The sequence below is a fragment of the Carassius auratus genome, chromosome 27 (assembly GCF_003368295.1).
Source record: "Carassius auratus strain Wakin chromosome 27, ASM336829v1, whole genome shotgun sequence".
Taxonomy (NCBI): domain Eukaryota; kingdom Metazoa; phylum Chordata; class Actinopteri; order Cypriniformes; family Cyprinidae; genus Carassius; species Carassius auratus.
The window spans coordinates 12,999,573-13,019,846 of record NC_039269.1 but is presented as its reverse complement, the minus strand read 5'-3'; the positions used below and the strand labels follow the sequence as shown (position 1 = coordinate 13,019,846).

The following is a 20,274-nucleotide window of genomic DNA, read 5'->3' as shown; positions in this document are numbered from 1 at the left end:
GTCCACACCGGTATATCGCGACACCCCTAGTATGAAATAATTGTATAACTGTAGTTACAGATGACTTGCAAAAGCTGAAGTTATAACCTTAATTTGTTAGAATATGTATAAATAAATTTTTTAACTAATTGCAAAAGCTTTGATAAATGTCTACTGATTAATCAGCGAAATAATCAATGATTAGTCGATTAATCTGTCTAATCATTTTTAAATTAATCGATTATCAAAATAATCGTTTGTTGCAGCCCTAAATGTGGATCTGCTGCCTTTTGATGCTACCACAGAGATTACAACTCTGATGTGGCTTCAAGTTTTGCTTTGTGAAAGCTGGAATGCATCAACAGGTCAACAAAACCCTGACAGCCTATCTCAAACCAAAAACTTCTGTAGCATTTTCAATTAAAATCTTAAAGAGCAGCCAGCTTGCAATGATCCCGGTAGCGCCGGCTCTGGCGTGGAAGTGCAGTGAATGTGGCCTGGCATGATTACATTGGTGCTCTTGTATTAAAAATAGTAACATCACAATGAAGCTGTGGGGTACGTGAATCATTGAAACAGAAGTTAGCATGTCTTGCGTGTGTCTAAAGAAAACTCTACAGCTTCCTGCTGTTTTTGTATTCATAGTTGCCATTATGACAGAGTGTAATTGCTTGAGATGGAACAGCAGATTTGCTTTGCTCCAGGCCCACACACTTGCACTCTGGGCTTGTGTGACTCACTCAGGCGTCCGGAGGTGAGGAGAAGGTCTTGTGGGGTCAGAGGAAAAGATCGGCAGGCATACCGCTGTGGGATTTAAGCGTAACACAGGCTTTGGGTCATTACTGCTCTAAATGAACGACTTTTTATGTGAGTGTTTGGTTGGAGGGAGTGTCTTTTACTTAATTAAAGCGATGTTTGTGTGTATGTCATTATGCTTTGGGATTCTTATGTGCGCTGTCCCTTTAATAAGCTGATGTATCTGGGCTTCTGAGATGAGACTAAAGGGTTGAAGTAGGGTCACAGAGCTTGTGTGGTCACATGCTTCCAAATTAGGGAGAATAAAAGCCAAGCCTTGATTGGCGAGAGTCTTCGCTGAAGGCAAAGTATCTGTCTGATTTGTGGATGAGGGGGCATCATTTTATCTCAGAACTGTGAGGCCTGTGTGTGGTGTTACTTTGAGCGTGTGCAATATTTCAGTAGCTGTTAGTAAATAAACTTCAGGCCTTTGGGAAAACTATTTTTTTATGTCTTCAGGAAAGCAACAGGTCATTCCAACTTCATAAGCGATTATCCTGTCATATACTGCCATTGTGATTTGTATTGTGTTGAAAAAGTTTAAATCTCATTATGCTGCTGCATAGATAGATTTAGGTAAAAAGCACAAAAAGACCTGTAATCACACTGAAATACTGTATGATGTGCAAAATATTTTAAAGGGGTCCTATTATGCTCTTTTATAAAGTCTTGATTTTGTTTTGGGTGTGTACTAGAACAGGCTCTCATATGAGGTTGTTCAAAAGACACATTATTTTTCACATATTTTACATTATTACAACACCTCTCTCCCAAGTCTGGCATGAACCGCTTAAATAATTCCTGTAATAAATGAAGTCCCGCCTTCTGAAATATGAAATGTGCTGTGATTGGTTAGCTTGGCCAGTGTGTGTTGTGATCGGCAGCACTCGTCTCCTGGGCAGGAAATGTCATGTCCCTTACCATAGCCACCAATTTACAGAGAAAGGGTGCTCGATTGCTGGAATTTTCAGTGCAGACAAAATAAAAGTCCCATTTCTGACACATTGGCCGAACAGGAAAAACCTATTGGTGATGCCAAAAATAATAAATTACAAATGTCAACCAATGTATATGGGCCTTGGATGGATATATATATATATATATATATATATATATATATATATATATATATATATATATATATATATATATATATATATATATATATATATATATATATAGGATAATATAGAGCATTTTCAGCATTTTCAGTTGTAATGTGAACAGGCAAATTGCTTTTCACCAGAATCGTGTTGCATCAAATCATTTGGACAGAGTACTTGTTCAATTGTAGTGAAGATCCCACAGGTTTGGCTGCTTTCTGATGTGATAAAAGTAGTAATTCTTATGCAGAGGCTGTAGAGGAAGGTTGTCTGTGTGCGCCAGCAGTGATGATGTGCTGGAAGGCTGGCGTCAGTGAGGTGCCAGTCTGCACGCCTACTCAGTGGCCACCCCCAGCGCTGCACTCTCTTACTCATCTCTAACTGCTGGAAAACCAATCTCATTCAGCCTCTACCATTATTTACATGTCCACAGTCATATTTACCTGAGCACAGCACCCTGTAATGGAATTATCCATGTATTAATATGATCATACCTTAGTACAGTATGATTACCATATTTATATGTCATGATATTTAAAAGCTACCATCAAGGAGTCGAGTTTGGCTGGTTGTCATGGTCTAATTCACGCCTGTTGGTAAATATCAAAATAAATGTATAATGATAATTTTACATTTCGAAAAAACATACTATCGTTACTATTTTTTTTAAGTGCTTTTTTCAGCAAGAATGCAAACAATCAAAAATGACAGTAAAGATGCTCTTTTTTTTAAATGCATTTCTTTTTTACCTTCTTTTCATCAAAAATTTCTGAAAAAAAAATAGAAAATATATCATGGTTTCGACAGTTATATTAGGCAAAACAATCATCATTGATAATAATAAAAAATTATAAATTTCACAATATTACTGTCTACTGTATTTTTAATCAAAGTGTCGAGTGTAGAGGCTGTATGTCCTTGTGTAACAGTGTTTGTGAGTTTTGTCTGCCAGCTGAATGACACTGTTGAAGCCAGCGCAGTGCTCTCATGAGCTGCTTTAGTGACTGCTGCTCTCCATGAGAGGCCTCCATTTTCATCCTCATGCAGTTTTAGCTGAGAGGCCCATTGATCCTGAAATCACAGAGCACTTCCCTCTGGAGAGGTCGTGGGCTGTATCTCTTTACAGCTGTCATTGGTGCATGCAGACCATTTCACCATTAAAGTTATTGAACTTTTAATACCAGTATTTAAATAAGCGTTTTTGTTGTCTGTTATGAATAGAGCAAACACTACTAGTGGAGTTATTTTATCTTGTAAAAAAATAGTACCTTTATTATGTTTACATCTCTGTGTCTTGTCCTCTACATAAAAACTGGACTTGTTTAAGAGGTGTTTGTGTGCAAAATATAGCTGCATTATTCTGAATAAATGAAGACGTTTTTTTTTGTTTTTTTTTAATGGAGGTTGTAGTTTTCTCAGAATTCTGAAGAAAAAACATTAGACAACTAACCAGTGTCATGGAATTTATGAATGGAATGATTCAATGACTCACTCAGGATTAACTTGTTTCATTACTGGATGAATCAGAATGATTCATGAATGATTCAAAGACAAATACACACTGGATGAATGATTCAAAGACAAATACAATTTAACCGCTCCTTTTCTGCATAAATTAATAAATAAATAAGATGCAAGCATTGACAGCTGAAAATGAAATTTTACGAGAAGTATCTTATTCTTGACCTTATGTATCAGATTCTGGAACTGGTTTTTAATCCCTAGCCCTATCCTTAACCCATTCCACCTTTCCTCAGTTCTTGATCACTTCTTTTTCTTCTGCTCATCTTTTTTCAGGGGCTGGATTTCACATGTGACCCACTTTAATACACAGAATGTCATAATGGTGTTTAGTAAATTGCATTTCCTGAGCTGTGTGCACTGTGTATCAGTACTTACCCAGTCGTTATCAGTATGATTATATTTGAAAGCATACCATGTGCTTTTAAAGATATAGTGTATCTCTTGTTTTACGGTTAACCAGAACCATGGATTAAAACAATTACATGTTATTACAAATATACAAATATTATTACAATTTATAAGAACTGTTTTTATTTCAATATGTTTTAAAATGTAGTTTATTCCTGTGATGGCAAAGCTGAATTTTCAGCAGCCATTACTCCAGTCTTCAAAGTCACATGATCCTTCACAAATCATCTAATATGCAGTGTGTGTGTGTGTGTGTGTGTATACAAACCCAGAATTGCAGCATTGCTTTTAATAAAATAGCAATGAAAATGTAGTGCTAATGAGCAACAAGCAGGCATATGGATCATTTAAACAACTAAAGATCCTGACTATCTGATTTAGTTCAAATGAGATCTCTCTCCCTTTCACACACGTGTACTGTAGTCAGCTATAGCCTGCCGAAAAGTGAAGAACAAAGCACATGTAACTCTATCAGTGGTCCGTAGTGATGTGTTGATTGTGTTGAGGTTTCAAATTTGGGTTCACACCAGTGTCATTGTGGTTGCAAATCCCATTGTTCGAGCTCATTATATGTTATTAAATTTCACATTCAGTACTATGTAAATATCAGTGTAAATATTCAAACATCAATACTGCAAAGTGAACCACTTAGTAAGCAGATGAGCCAGTAGAGGTATTGCTGCTCTTCGTCTGTCTTTCATCTGTGTCACATGATCAGGCTGGGTGGCAGATGAACTGTGCAGTGCTGTTGGCCTGATCTGCTTCACTGGAGACGCCAGGAATGAGCTTCAGAAAACGTGGGTGAGGCCTTACTCAAGTTCTTATTTACTTGATATGCACAAGATGCCGGAGTTTATATCTGTTACCATTAGCTGTGATTCTAAGGACATGAGTTTTACTGTGAAACTGCTTTGACTTGGTTTTCAGTAGCAGTAGAGTAGGCTGACCGGCATGACATAGCTACATTGGCTCAACTAGGGTAAGTTTGAGAGCGAGTTTATATGATTGCTTGACCGATGGCTAACAGTGTAGTGTTCAGGGAAGCCCATTAAATTTTTTTATATTTTTTGACATTAGTAGGTGAAGGGCGAAGTAAATTACAACGAAAAATATAAAAAATAAATATACTGCACTGTTCAAAAGTCTTAGGCCATTACTAATTTTGCTACAAAACATGTTTTTATTCTTTGCTGTAGTGTGTCAGTAGGAAATATTAGTTTATATTTCCAGACATCTATTTTGTCATTAACTGTAGTAAGTCAGTGAGATTTTTATATGCACAAGAAGTCTGTATGCACAAGGTTTCTTCAAGTGTCTTGGCAACGTTGCCACAATTTTTTTTTTTTTTTTTTTTTTTGATTCTGCATGTAATCTCATACGGACTGGATGATGATGAAATCAGATCTCTGTGTGGAGCACTGGCTGTTGTTAGACTCCTTGTGCATACAAAAATCTCACTGGATTGCATTTTCGTATTTTATTTATTTTTTTATTCGTATATATTTTTACATGTCCATATAGATTTAATTATTTTTTTGTTTTTAGATTATTTAGTTTCGCTAATTTATGTACTACAAAAAGTTGCCTTGGCAATAAAATGAATATTTTGAATAATGTTTTATTCAAATGTATATAAATTTTATTCATTTAGTAGTAATGTCATGTATTGTAGTTTAGTAGTAATAAAACGTTTTATCATTTTAGTTATAAAATAATAATAGCCATGATACAAATAAGTATTATCATGAATGAATGAACGAATTTAGGAACAAGCAAACGGCAAGGTGATTTTAATTAATGATTTAATTATTAATGGACATTTATCAGTGGTTTAGGTGTAGCTTTGTTTATACGTTTCTATGATTCCCTGATTCCTGATTTCAACTTCAGTCTCTCTTCCTTAATACTGCTATCATCTGTTTCTAACAAATTAGCCTTTGAGGAAAAAGCCCCACAGATCTGTAAAGATGATGCATGTTGCCAGAGTTCTGCTGCCTGTAAAGTGAGCTGTGATACAACTCCAATGAGCCCTGGCAGCTGTTTCGAATGCCATCTCTCAGTTCCTCTTTCTCTTTCTCTCTCTCTCTCTCTCTCTCTCTCTCTCTCTCTGACCTACTGCACACTCCTCCCCTTCCACTCAAAGACTAGTACAATAAAATGCAAACTAATCAACTTTAAAAATCATCTTGTGCTCTCAGGTTGCTGTTGCGAAGTTTTAATCATTTGGCACTACTGTATATGCAACATATAGAAAAGATTAGGCTACATTTTATGACTTCATTTTATGATCTCGTCTATACCCTAGAAACATTTCATTGCCCAAGTAAAAATATTAAAGGCATAGTCCAAAAAGAATGAAAATTCTGTCATCATTTACTCACCCTCATGCTAATCAAAACATGTATGACTTTATTCTGAAGAACACAATCAAAGATATTTTGATGAATTTTGGTAACCAAACAGTTTTGCTTGCTTCCCTTTGTACATTTTTCCCCTCATACAATTGAAGTCATTGCTTGCAGGGATTGTTTAGTTACCATCATTCTTCAAAATATCTTCTTCTGTGTTCCACATAAATTATACAGGTTTTGGATGTCATGAGTAAATGACGACAGAATCTTAATTTTTGTTTAAACTATCATTTTTACATTTTTGCTGGTTTTAAAACAACGGTAGCTGTGTTCACAATTCCCCCTCTGAATTTCTAAATGAGTTTGACTGCTGTGTGAAGAACAGCAATCTGAGCTGCATGCTCTAAAAGTGAACATACTGCATTAGCATGGGTTAGTCTTTTGCCAGGTAGCCTGAGGCGGTGCCATATATCAGTGAGATTGGCTGGTCGGGCTCCTGGCCTATCCAGTGCTCAGCGTTCCCACCACGTCCCTGCTTTGATATTACTTCACACAGCAGCCCGCATCACGGTAATGGATGTAGACTCATTCATTATCTCCATCAATCACAGGTGATACACACAGGAGCTGGGCGTAAGAAGAGCCTCTCTTACGGGGACTGAGAATAGCAGACAATTGAATTAGGCTAAGCTCTATATACAGCGTGTCAAGACCGTTATTTTCCTATAATAGTGATGGTCAAAGGTCATCTCGAGAAGATCTGTGACTGGTGAAGATGTATGTTTTTGTGGTGTAGGATCGAAGCGCTGAGATACTGAAAAAAGTTTAATGTGCTATTTGGTCAAGGACATAATTAGAGGTCATTTATGCATGCGAGTGTATTCCAATGTATACTGTACTGTATGCTAATATATTCGTCCAAAGTAAATTGTTTGTTTGTGCCTGAGGCGCTGGACTGTGTAAGTGTGATCTGTATGCAAAGTAACATCAGCAGTTTATTATTATGTATGAAAAGACTTTAATCACCTGATGGCAGGAAAGTCAATTTCAAACACATTTTGCACACCATGTCAAACTATATTTAATTACTAAAACAGAGTCAACAAGAGTTCCTTGCTGGGGTGTTTTTACATTTAATTTCATTTTACTTGAAGCTGCAGTCCGTTACTTTTTTTTGGTTTAAATACGTGCTTAAACACACCATACTCATAGTCATGCAATGCTGATGTTGTTAACATTAATAATGTGAGAATAAATTATAACAATAATAATAATCGATCATTAGATTAAATCACCATTGGCAGCATGATTTATTGTTATGCTTTTTTCCTCAGTTGGTCAAAACAGAAGTGCAGGACTTGTTACATACTCGTTCGGATGACAATATACAATGAAAATTCTTATTTGGGTCATATATTTCAAGATGTAGGCTAGGATCTGTGATTGTGAAGTACAGTAAACATCCACAGCGGTGCCGTGACTCCTCAAAACATTAGATTCATCAGCACTGGAACCGCGCCGCTGCACAACCCACTCAGGGAAGATAAATAAATCAATAAATTAAAATAAAACAAAAAAATATATATTTTATTTAATTATTTATTATTATTTTATTTTGTGATTTCCAAATTGATATTATTTCTTATTGAATAAATTACATTAAGTACACATCTGCTCCTGCCACCATTCATATTTGTGGTGTGGTTTTAATAGCTAATGATCTAATAATGATCAACTATTGTAGTATTGTACACTGTAATAAGAAATTTCAGAGTTGTAAAAAACAGGTTTTTTGAAGTACGTTATTCAAGAAATATACAATTGCTTTTGCTGAATTTTTTAATGAACCTGTTTGCCTGTGAAAATGCTGATCTACTGTTTGTGTTTCTGTTTTAGAAATTCACATTTAATTCTGTTATTTGCCTTTCTTTATAAATATTTATCAAATCTGAGTGAAAATTGTTAAATAAAAAGTATTTTATCAACGTGGAATATGTTATCATATTGTTGCTTTTGTTTTGTTCCATACGTCTTGAAGCGATAGTTTATCTAAAAAATGAAAATTTAGTTATCACTCGCCCTCCACTTATTTTAAATTTGTATGAGTGTATTAATACTGCTAACACACACAAAGAAAATTTTAGGAAGAATGCCTGTGACTTTTTTTTTTTTTTTTCAGCGTTAACTACCCGTCAACGTTTTGGTTACCAACATTATCCAAAATATATTATTTTGTGTTCAAGAGTTCAAAGAAATTCTGACAGTTATGAATCAACTTGAGGGTAAGGAAATTAAGAACTATCGCTTCAAAGGAACATGGATGAGGATGTTGTTGAGTTTCAAGGTTCAGCCTTGAAATTATCTTGTACACAGCAGTAGCTGTTCAACTGAGAGGTTGTGTAAGGACTTAATCTGTATTTTTCACTTTAAGAGGAAGTGTTCTCGCTATAATAACTCTGGATCACCTATGGGATCTATAGAGAGGGTACAGGGCAGAAAACCTCCATAAATTCAGATCAGCTGGGAAATCAAGACAGCACTTCCCACTCATTACGTCTCACTCTCAGCAGATATTTACCCGTTTGTGTTACAGCGTTTCATCAAAGATAACATCTAATGATCAAAGCCAATGATGCTCATCTGTGTGAATAATGACGCAGAGGAAACAGCTTGTCTTGAGCTGCATCCTGAGGATCAGGAAGAGTCGGCTTAATCATAAAAAAGCTCAGTTTATTGTGTGTGTGTGTCTTTGTGTTTTGTCCAGATACATCCATGGCTCTCACAAATGCTTTGACGACTGCTACTGTGGAGGATCTCATAAAGAGTTCAATATGCAAATGTTGGGATGAAATCATAATATTGATCTGATATCTCCCCATGGAACTCATAAAAGGCTCTTTGGAGTCTCAGTTAAATGACATGACAGAGTGCTATCCTAAAAGTGCCATAGAGAATTTTGATTTTGATTGGTGGTTTGATATTAACATTGCCAGAGATGAGAAATAAAAACCTTTGTGTTCTCCATGGCAACAAAAATCTGTGATTTACTTGATTAGAAACAAATACCTCTTGAATCGTAATAATTGAATCTTATTTTACACAAAATTATTTTACTAGTACACAAGACAAAAATAGTAATTGTGAAAATCTAGTCAGTCCAAAATATTCCATTACGAGTGTCATCCTTACAGTAAAATTCACACAATTTACACATTGTATTGTCTTATCTGTTTCTGGAAAAAGCATGAAGTTAAACTGTTTTACACAAATTTTAACTCATTTAAAGCTCTTGTTTTATTTGAAATTATAAAGGTTTATAAATGTAACTGAAAAAAAATCTAAATCCTTGCCTATTGCCTGCTCCCTTCCTTTTTTAACAAATTCTGGGTGGTCTGAAATTTGAGTAATTTATTATTTCCCATGCATATTTCCGAGGGCAATATCTGCCTGTCTGTAAATGCACTTTATATTTGTTGAGTCGTGTTTGTTTACAAGCCTGTCTTTTGTCTGCGAGCCTTTAAAGAGTGTGTCAGGAAGACTCCTCTGCTCGTTCTCTCTCACCCCATGTGTTTGAAGTGCCTTTGCCTTCAACCCTCTCTTCATCTCGGATAATAAACACTAATGAGAACCATAAAGCCTCTCCCATTTTATTCTTCTCTTGCTCAAATTAGGTAGCGGTATATTTTCTGGCTTTGTGAACGTCCCTGTTGGTGCTCTTGCTAAATTTAATAACCACAGTTCTGTTTCTCTTTCTCTCCGTCAGGCTGGTGTGGAGTTTTGTAACAAAAGGATTCCTGTGTGCACTGGAATACATCAGCCGAAAATGAGGAACTGTTGAGCGTGAGTATGATTTTGTGTGTTCCCCAAATATTTTGTGTTGTATTATGAGCTCTGTGGAAATCTGCCTGGATTGCTAATGCTGTTTGGTATCATTCGGATTAACCTCATTCTTGACCTTGTTGTAATATGCATAATAATAATTGAATTAGATGGGACATTGTTTAATATGCTCACCTGTTGTTTGGTGTGTTATTTTGGAGAGCATGGAAGGACACAAAATCGTCCGTGAGAAGCCACAGACAGATGGGTATCACACACACCTCCGCTCACACACACTCATCTCTTGTCAAGGAAAACACAGTCTGTTTATTAGATTAGGACAAGAAGATTAGGCTTTCACCTGGTTATGGGTTGATATTCTGCTGCTCATAAACATGTCATTTATCTAGATTTTTTGAAAATATTTCCAAAAGAAAATGTAACTTTTTAAGAAAATTCCCAGGGAGAACAAATACTGATAAAAAAAAATAATAATAATAAATAAATATATATAGCCTGAATGCACTGTAAGTCGCTTTTGATGAATTTTTTTGATTTTGAAATTAGCAAAATACGTGAGCCTCATGTCATTGACACTTTACACAGTTGAGCTCCTCAAGTAAAAATTGCATCTTGTATTAAGGTTGTTTAGATTAGTTTTACTAGAAATCAATAACAAGCTATTATTACAATCCGGATGCTCACAAATGACCTCCAGTTGTCATAGCTTTAGCTAGCAGCTTCACGCAGTGCTTTCAGACGAATAGCAGGAGCAGTTATATTGAGTTTGGAGGAACCATATGCCACCCTTGGGTTTCTCCCAAGGCTGCGGCTCCTTTGAATCAGCAGTGTACTTGGATTAACTGTCTTGCACAGGACTATCATCTGATACTGTGGCTCCAGTGCTCCACACACAGTCTGCAGGTTCACTGGAGAAGAGTCATGGCTGTTAAGTTATCTAGGAGTGCTCAGTAGAAGACTAATCTGACACACACTGATAAGGGCTTCTGGAGTGCTGCAGCCTGGCTGCTTTCATTAGGACAGAACTGTTTGCTGTGCAGGAACACCAGTTAAATGGAGGTAGTGACATGGCCTAATTTAATCACACTCATGTGCTGCATGAATGTTCAGTCTACAGCTGCCATAACGCAAGCAAAACAATCTTTCCACTGTGTAGTGGCTCTGCCATGTTTGAAAAGATGTGATTTGATTTTAAACACTTATTTAGTTTTCAATTTTTCTCTTCTAAAGTGTTTTTGAAATCTATGGGAAGAATAGATGCTGGAATATGGAAGAGCATATGAATCTGAATTAGTTTTTTTTCAGTGCGGTTGTAACATCATGTACCCTATGCTAAAAGGACCATTGGAAATGAGAGGTTGTTAAACTTACAACCATCAATTGTCTAGATCATCCATATATTTTAATAAACGTTAGAATCCCACGCAAAGTGACACATAGCGATGGGAACACTTTGGTATAAATGCGGCATCTAAAAAGTAACATAATTTAGTCCACAACAGCGTCTGAGTACAAGTCGATCTGAAGAGCAGTACTTGATGACTAATCTGGAATGACGTCCATTGACTGCGAGGTAACCGTCATCAAGCGAAGGAGATAAGATGCCACATTTTTTCTGGTATTTTTTTTAAATTAATTAATTAATTACTTTTTTTTGTTCCTGAGGGAGAACAGAGGACTAAAATGTTACTGTTTTCTTGATCTGAAATCAGTATTGTTCTTTTCTTTAAGGTCATGACAGTATGAGTTATAGAATAAAGTTAAACAGCTACAACAAGGACATATGAATGTAAAATTTAGGTGGGGCATAAAGTTAACTTTTTCAACTTGGTTTATGAATATTAATTATGATATGTAGCATGCCTAGTAGTCCTAACTGTTTTTTAGAGAAGAATTTCTCGTAACTATAGTAGGACTTAACTGATATTCTTCTACTCATTTACTTTCATCATTTACTCAACTTTTAGTTGTTCCAAAGCTGTATGGGTTTTTGTAACAATTTTTTTATTATTATTATTTAAATAATATAATATTTAAAAAAGTATTAGCTTTAATTAATTTAACTAACTTATATGCTTCTACTCATTTAATTTCATCATTTAGTCACCTTTGAGTTGTTCCAAAACTCTACGAGGTTTTTGTAACAATTATTTTGTAATTATTTTGTAATAATGAATAATATATTTTTTTAAGTATTAACTTTATTTATTTGATTGTTTGTTTGTTTTAGATAATGCTAAAACTTATACTGGTTGCTTGTTCATTGCATTTCTATTTTTTTGCTCATCCTCATTCTCATTCTCATTTTTTTATGGCTTTGTTTTCATAAAGGTTCAAGAGAAAGGTATCTGTAAATAAAGCATCCATAAGCTCAGTGATAGAGCTGCCTGAAGTTGCTGGGCATTTTCTAAAAAATAGGTCATGTTGTGCCATTCATGTGTGCTCTTGCCCGTCTTTTGTGAGCCGTTTTTGGCCCCAGCGAGCGTGTCACAGCAGAAGGTGAAACACGTGGTGGGAGATGCACTTTCTCAGAATGGTGGCTCTGTGTTGCCCGTGGCGAGAGCTCTGCTCATTAAATTTTCAGTTTAATATCTCCATATTTCCCCTCTTTTCCCATGTTCTGCTCCCCATTTAAAACAGCTTTATCTGATGAGAGCATGAGCTGAAAAGTTTTAAAAAGAGGGATTTTTTCCAGTTTTTGTTAGTGACAACCTGAATCACACTAGAGCGATAATGGAAGTGAGACACATTTGTGACCCTCATTTTTAAAACAGCAGCAATGAACTGATGGGTATATGATGCTCACGCTGAGTATAGATGACGCATTGTAGTACAAATCCCACTACTGCATCAAAATGACAGATGATTCAGTCATTACTGATTCCAACTCTTGAAGAAGAAAATCACTGTACACTAGAATAATATAGAAATAACTTGTACTGTCATAGACTTCCATATTTTTTTGTGTTTCTTTTTAACTTAATATATATATATATATATATATATATATATATATATATATATATATATATATATATATATATATATATATATATATATATATATATATATATATATATATACTTAATATATTTATTTATTTATTTATTCATATGTACTGTATGCGTGTCTTATGTAAATGCATTAGAAGGTGATTCTTTCTTTTGGATCTGAGAACTTAATGTAATGTAAAGCATGACATTATTAAGTGTATGTAGTGCATGTACAGTAACTCCAGGATATACCGTTGATACACTTAATGGTGATTATAGACAGGGGTGCACATAAGTGGCTCGCAGGTCCGCATGCGCGACCAAATTAAAAAATGTGTTATATAAATATGTTCTGACTCTGCATTTGCGTACCGACATGGTTGACAGCTGTTAATTACCACAATTACCATTTTTAGATCACACCTGAAAGCATACATCTAGGCTATGCCATGCTGTTATCAAAGCACTATGTAAAACTATGACATTCATCCACTGACGCTCTTTAATCAGCAGCAGTGCTAAATCCGGAAGCGCGTATACTTACTTGCCGGCAACCTGACAAAATAAAAGCCTGCTTATTTTAAGTTTGAATATGATAAAAACGCTTTTATTTATTTATTTTCAGACGCTTTTATCCAAAGCGACTTACTCTAAAATATATGTATTTGTATTTAATACTAGGACTGCCTTTTATTTTTGATAATATTATCACACACAATTATTTAGTTTATTTACTATTATTTTATTTAAAAAAAAAAAAAAAAAATAAAGTGCCGTAATATTATAACTATTATTAATTCATTTTTTATAGTTATATTTAATGGGTCACGCTGTGCAGTGTTAGGACCAAGCCAAATCTCCAGGTTCTCCTACGAGAACCAGGCTGAAAAAATTATGTGCACCCCTGATTATAGATATCTTTATGCTAACATTTCTCTTCAGGCAGTATTTATTCAACATGCTCTCAGTACAGAAAGTCTACAAAACCCCATCAGCTGCCTCCAGGTAGGCAAATGAATTGTCCTAAAATACCTTGCTTTGGCCATATTCAAAGGCAGCATTGCATGTATCCTAAATGAAGAAGGCAATTCCAGAATGTATTAAGCAATTTAAGATGGATATGAGAGAGAGTACTAAAATAGTGATTATAATAGTTGTTCTTTTGAACTTTCTATTCATCATAGAATGTTATGATTTCGAACCAAAATATTAGGGAGCACAACTGTTTTCAACATTGATAATAATTAGAGAAGTAACGATTCACTTAACTCATTATGTGATACGATTCATGATTTCTCGATACAATTTTCTTACTTAAAAAAAAAAAAAATTTGATTTATGGTAAAAAAAAAAAAAATTATTAAAAGGTGTCACTGTCATTTTATTTTGTCTGCTTGGACAAAATGTTTCATATTTCTTTGTGAAAATAAAATCTTTCATATAACAAAACTAAATTGAAATGTTAAAACAAACCCCAAAACAAATGAATAAAAAACACAAATAAAATAAATATTTTTATATAATCAAACTAAGGCTTTGAGTGTGTTCTTTACATTTAAACTTCGAGGCAGCCACTCTATTTTAATCAAAATTCAAACAAAGATGCAACGTGCAGTTTTAAATCAAAATTTAGATTTCAAAATTGGAGCAAAAACAGATTGGCCTTACCTTAGTTTTGTAAAACTATGCTGCATTTAACATATCTGCATGAAACAAAAACAGCAGATGGGCTAAATGAGAACTGCAAATTAACTCTCTGCCAGCTGGTGGTGCTTATGGTACAGCAGAAATATAGCATTTACTTGGTTGCCACTGTAAATAAAGCAATGCTGTGCTTATAAATGCTATTTTAATATGCATTATACAGTTAACATCAAAATGAATTTCACAATATTAGTTTTACTGTAATCTTTAATAAATGCAACCTTAGTGAGCATAACAAGCTTCTATCAAAAACTTAATATCTTAAAGACCCCAAACTTTTGAGTGTATATATATTTTTGTGTGTCATCACCCATTTTGAAATCAATTGTGACTCAAATCTCTACATGCATGACGCACAGAGTTGCTGTCTATGTAGTGTGTTCCAAACCAGTCACTTATGAAGATCTATTTCAGTTTGGATTCTGTCATTGACGGCAGCTCTCTATGTAGGCAGTAGGTAGCAAAGCAGCTCACTAGGTTTTGTAACAGACTTAATGAATTTCCTTCCTGCCATACACATCTTAAGCGAAAACATTTTCTTGTGATGATTCACTCTTATTATGTTTTTCATCATTTCAGGTTGTTCACTTCATATTAATATGGTGCAGCCTCACTAAGCATAACCTGTATCTTAGCATCTCATGTCCGATCTTTTGCTCCACGGCACCTTGAATGAAAAATGGTTGCACACTCTATGAAACTCTGTCTTGCAGCAGAGGCTTCCTTTCCCCACCATTACCTCTGACCTACAAACACACGTGTGAGTCAAGCTAGTAGTTACTAGCGTCACTGATTCAGTGCTCACATGTGAGGCACGAGCGCTGTGAACACTTCCTCTTTTTCAGAATCAGAAGCCTTATTTGCCAAGTATATGCTTATGTTTTCTATCTTACGTCGCTTACAGAGAACACCTCTAGACACAATATTGAAAATTAAAGTTCTTACCTCAATAAACTCCTAATTACTGGTTATTGATAGTAATTTAGTTGTTGTTGTAGTTCATAAAGGATCTAAAATATGGTCATAATAATAAGGCATTAAATATGTGCTTTATATATGCTAATAATCAGCCAATATGGTAGTAAATGCATGCTAATAAGCAACTACTTAATATTGAATAGTGTTACCTAATCTAAAGTGTTACCAAATAATATTGTTCAAAAGCTTGGCATCATTAAGATTTTTTTTTCTTCTCTGATCAAAAGTAAAGACATTCAGAATTTCACAAAATACTTTTTCAAATAAATGCTTTTCCTGTGAACTTTCTATTGATCAACAAATCCTGAAAAGAATGTTACATGGATTCCACAAAAATATTAAGCAGCACAAATGTTTCCAACACTGATATTAATAACTGTTTTATGAGCACCAAATTAGCATGTTAGAATATGTGTTATACCGAATGTCCTGAAGAGATAGAGCTAATCAACAGCTGCACTTAAAGCCAATGACTACTTTTTATGATTTATCAGTCCGTCAGGTAGCTGGTCAATGCAGTTGTGTCTTTATTTTTACATTACATAAAGCGGGGGCTTCCATTTATTTTGCTGTGCAGTCTGTTAAGATGTTTGATTTTGCAAACTTGTCTTTATTATCATATTGTTTAAATTTGTAATCGTAATCATAAAAAAAAACTTTTATAATTGTATTTTATTTTATTTTACATACTTTTTCAACATTTACTGCACTTTATTCATCTGGTTATTTACCTACACTGGCTAATGAATCAGAAGTCTCACACATTTAAAGAAAACAACTTGCTTCTGCATTGAAAAATAAGGCAAATATTGTTGCAGAATATTTAGTTTTTATAATTTCGGTAAACCAGGTATCTTGTAAAGTAACTAAGCATTCCCGCCCTAAAAAGGTTGCTATGGACAACTTTACAGCTCAGATAATAAAAGGGCTTGTGCTGAATTATTCATGTAAATGCTTTAACAAAATGTGAGCTTTACATTTCTGGTTTTGAACTGTCCTGAACACTGGCCCAGTGTAAAATTAAAACACTGTAAAAACATAATGAGGTTGGCCCCCTCTTTTCCATCATTCAGAAGAACCTTCAGTTTAGTTAGTCTCCATTAAAATGACTAAAATTCCCAGTTCAAAGGCTTTCTTACAGACCTCATTGGCATCAGATTTGAAAGCACTTTTGAATAACACATTCAATAGATAAATTTAAAATTGCAAACCAAATTAAAATACTGTAAAAACACAATGAGGTTGTCCCCTTTTTATCCATCATTCAGAAGAACCTTCAGTTCAGTCTCCACAAAAAACAAATGTCTTCCAACAGACGATGACTAAAATTCCCAGTTCAAAGGCTTCTTACAGACCTCACTGGCATCAGATTTGAAAGCACTATTGAATAGCACATTCAATAGACAAATTAGAAATTAAAACAGCACTTCCTCCCCCAATGTGAAGAGAGCAGAGAATTTTGCAAGTGTGAAAGCAAATTGACGAGTGTTTCTCAACACTGTTACTGGTGGATTCAACAGAGGGTGCCATTTTAGCACGCTGTGAAGGAAATTGCACTGAGCGTGGGCTGATAGGGTGCTAAGCTACAGTATAGAGCAGGCCACCTTGTGTGCTCTATATTGGGGGAGCTGACCAGGGTGCTGAAGTTAGAGTCTGATGCATGTGTGAATATGGGAGCTGTCCATGGTAGCAGAAACTGTTAGAGATGCAATATAACAACTTTGATGACTGTGTCTCATTTTGTTTTTCATTTGTGTAACATGATTGTCATAAAAGTAGAATTAGCCAAACAAACTCAGACATTTTCAAACATTATTCTCAGTAAAATTACAACAAGACATTTGTGTACATCTAATTCCATCTGCTCTATTGTTAGATTTCCCACAAGACTTAACAGTACAGTGCAGTTTGAATTTGTTTATGCAAATTGCATGGAATTTTATGTTCCCCCAATCATCTTACTTAAGGCACTAAACATTAACAGAGGACATTTGAATCAGGAAAATGTGAAGAGGGTGCCTGTTTGATATTTGTTTGCTTGTTGTGTGTATGTGAGAGATAGAAACGCACATTAATGAAACCTGACCTGAAGAAAATATTCCATGGGGAATTCAAGTGGCTATTATCAGCTGCATGTGCTTCAGATATACTTGCAAGACATTTTCCCAGCTGAAGATGCACTCCTCATATGACCTGTGGGAGTTTTTATCAGTATGTACTGTCCTTGAACTGTGAGAGTCTGATTTTAATCATTTATAATTATGGCAGGATTACAAACAAGGCATGTGGGGCACATGCTATAGGACCTCAGCCTCATTTTTATTATTATTATATTAATAAATGTATTTATTGTGCTATCAGGAATAGATGTGCAATTTCGGCATTTAGTGTAAATGTAGTTTTGGCTGACTTTTTTGGTGGAGTTTTTGCTCTGTTCATAAATGACAGTATTCAGTCATTGCTCTGCATAGGAACAGCAAATGTCAGACTATCTTGAAAACCTAAACATGCTTTATGAAGCAGTTCCTAATAACATATATTTTTTAAACATACTTTTTAACTCTTTTAACAGGTAGAGATACTTACACAGTATCATAATCGCAGGAAAATATGTTTCACATCGAGGACGTCATGTGGCATCATGAGTGGGTTGGGTGACATTTGCGCCCCAGGGGCAGATGATCTTTTGATCCAGACCTGTTTGCAGTGATTGACAAAAAATGTGAAGAGTTATGATCTTACAGTGATCTATTGGGACACCTGACTGACATTGAGAGGCCCCACCTGACTGGGACTGATGTTACACCTGTAGTCTGTCAGGAAGAGACCTGTCATCCTGCCATCTTGTGCTCTTGCAAATCTGTTTAACAACATGGATTTTAGTGTCGTTTTAACAAGCCCACACTTGAATGACTGAATCAGTCGGGTTTACTTGATCATTCAAGTCACCATTGCCACAACAGAGTGTGAATCAGTTGGTCATGTTTTGGATTAAAAGAGATAATTCACCCGAAAAAAATAAAAATAAAAATAAAAATCTGTCATTAATGACTTACCCTTATGTCGTTCCAAACTTGTAAGACAATGCTTCCTCTTTGGAACACAAAGTAAAGCATTTTTGATGAAATCCAAGAGTTTTCTGACACTGCATATACAGCCAAGCAACTACCATATTCATGACTCAGAAAGGTAGTAAAGACATCATTAAAATAGCCCATGGTTCAACCTTAATTTTATAAAGTTACGAGAATAGCTGCGCAAAGAAAACTAAAATCACTGCTTTATTCAGCAATTTCTTCTTTTCTGGCAGTCTTTTAAGCATGTTTAAAAGAGTACCACTATGCATTTGTCCTAAATATTTGTACAAATAATGTTCCACAAATATTTGAACAGCCGTTTTCACACTCGAAAACTTGTAACCATGTATATGTATTTTGTCCTTCTTATGTCTCTACTATAGAAATTTAGAAATAGAAATTTTTCACATTTTGTTCATCCCATTTGCTTCCATCGTAAATGGCCTATCTCAGTTTAACCAAGGTTTTGTAAGGAAATGCATTGACAAGTGGAAATAATACTCCTAAGACATGTCCTGTCGAGCTGAAGCCATCAGGAGCAAAAACACCTAAAACCTGCCCAACTCTCCCCATCCTTGGCCCTGCAGCCTTTATCCTCAAAGCAATGCCTGAACACCAGCTGAAAGGAACATTGCACTCTCTCTCTCTCTCTCTCTCTCTCTCTCTCTCTCATTGCATCTCCTTTGCTTGCTTCCCTCTCTTCTCCATGTCTCTCCTCTCTTGCTTTCTCTGAAAGAGAGCTCTTTCTCTGTCGCTCTTTTTCTCTCTCTCAAGCCTACGCCTGGTGCAGGCTCGGTTGAATCATGGGATTGAGTGGGTGGGAATGTGCTTCTTTTCTCCCAAAGATACGCAGACATACATACACACTGGCGCACACAAACTCACACACTCTGACGTATCCCAAGCGGACTGAAGGAAGCAGCCTGCGGCTCAGCTTTCTGACATTTCTCCTCCCTTATCTCTTCTTCTCCTTTGCATTTCCTCGTTTTCATGTGCTGATGCATAATGGATTTCTGCATACTGCCCGATGTGTGACATAATGAGCCAGTGCTCGCTAACCTTTTGATTCCATTAGAACTGCGTTACAGATGCTTTTCCTTCCCCCACTCTGTGATTTCTTGTGCACGGCAGCTGAAAAGCAGAGATTGATGTGAGAGTATAAACAGCATTACTCAAACATATGGTTTCATTAGGCCAGCCACCATATATGCAATATGCAGACACTGTGGAATTGTGCTTTTGATTAGCCAATTGTGGCATTCTGCGGTCAGATATTTATGTGTAATGATGCTAAAGTGTAGATTTGCCTGTTGTCCCTGGCAACAAATTTCACTCCAGAGCCTTTCTTCCAGCAAACTAAATTAATTTCAGCTCAAATCAATATTTCATGCCCATTTTATTTATATAAGTTGCAGTGTATTTAGCATGGAAATATACAATCAGAAGAGTTATGACATCAGTTGCATTCAGATCATTTTGATGTGACATCAGTTGCATTCAGATCATTTTGATGATTTTTTTT

The 20,274-nt window shown here is 35.4% G+C and overlaps 1 protein-coding gene across 5 annotated transcripts in view; it reads left to right on the top strand.

Moving 5' to 3' along the window:
- The window catches only part of dlgap1a (discs, large (Drosophila) homolog-associated protein 1a), a 117,735-nt gene that overhangs the window by 35,236 nt on the left and 62,225 nt on the right, over positions 1-20,274 (top strand). For all 5 annotated transcript variants that reach the window (XR_003275997.1, XM_026205963.1, XM_026205964.1 and 2 more), the window contains exon 2: positions 9,924-10,000. The gene's annotated coding sequence lies outside the window, so the exon portion shown is untranslated. The remainder of the gene's footprint in view (positions 1-9,923; positions 10,001-20,274) is intronic.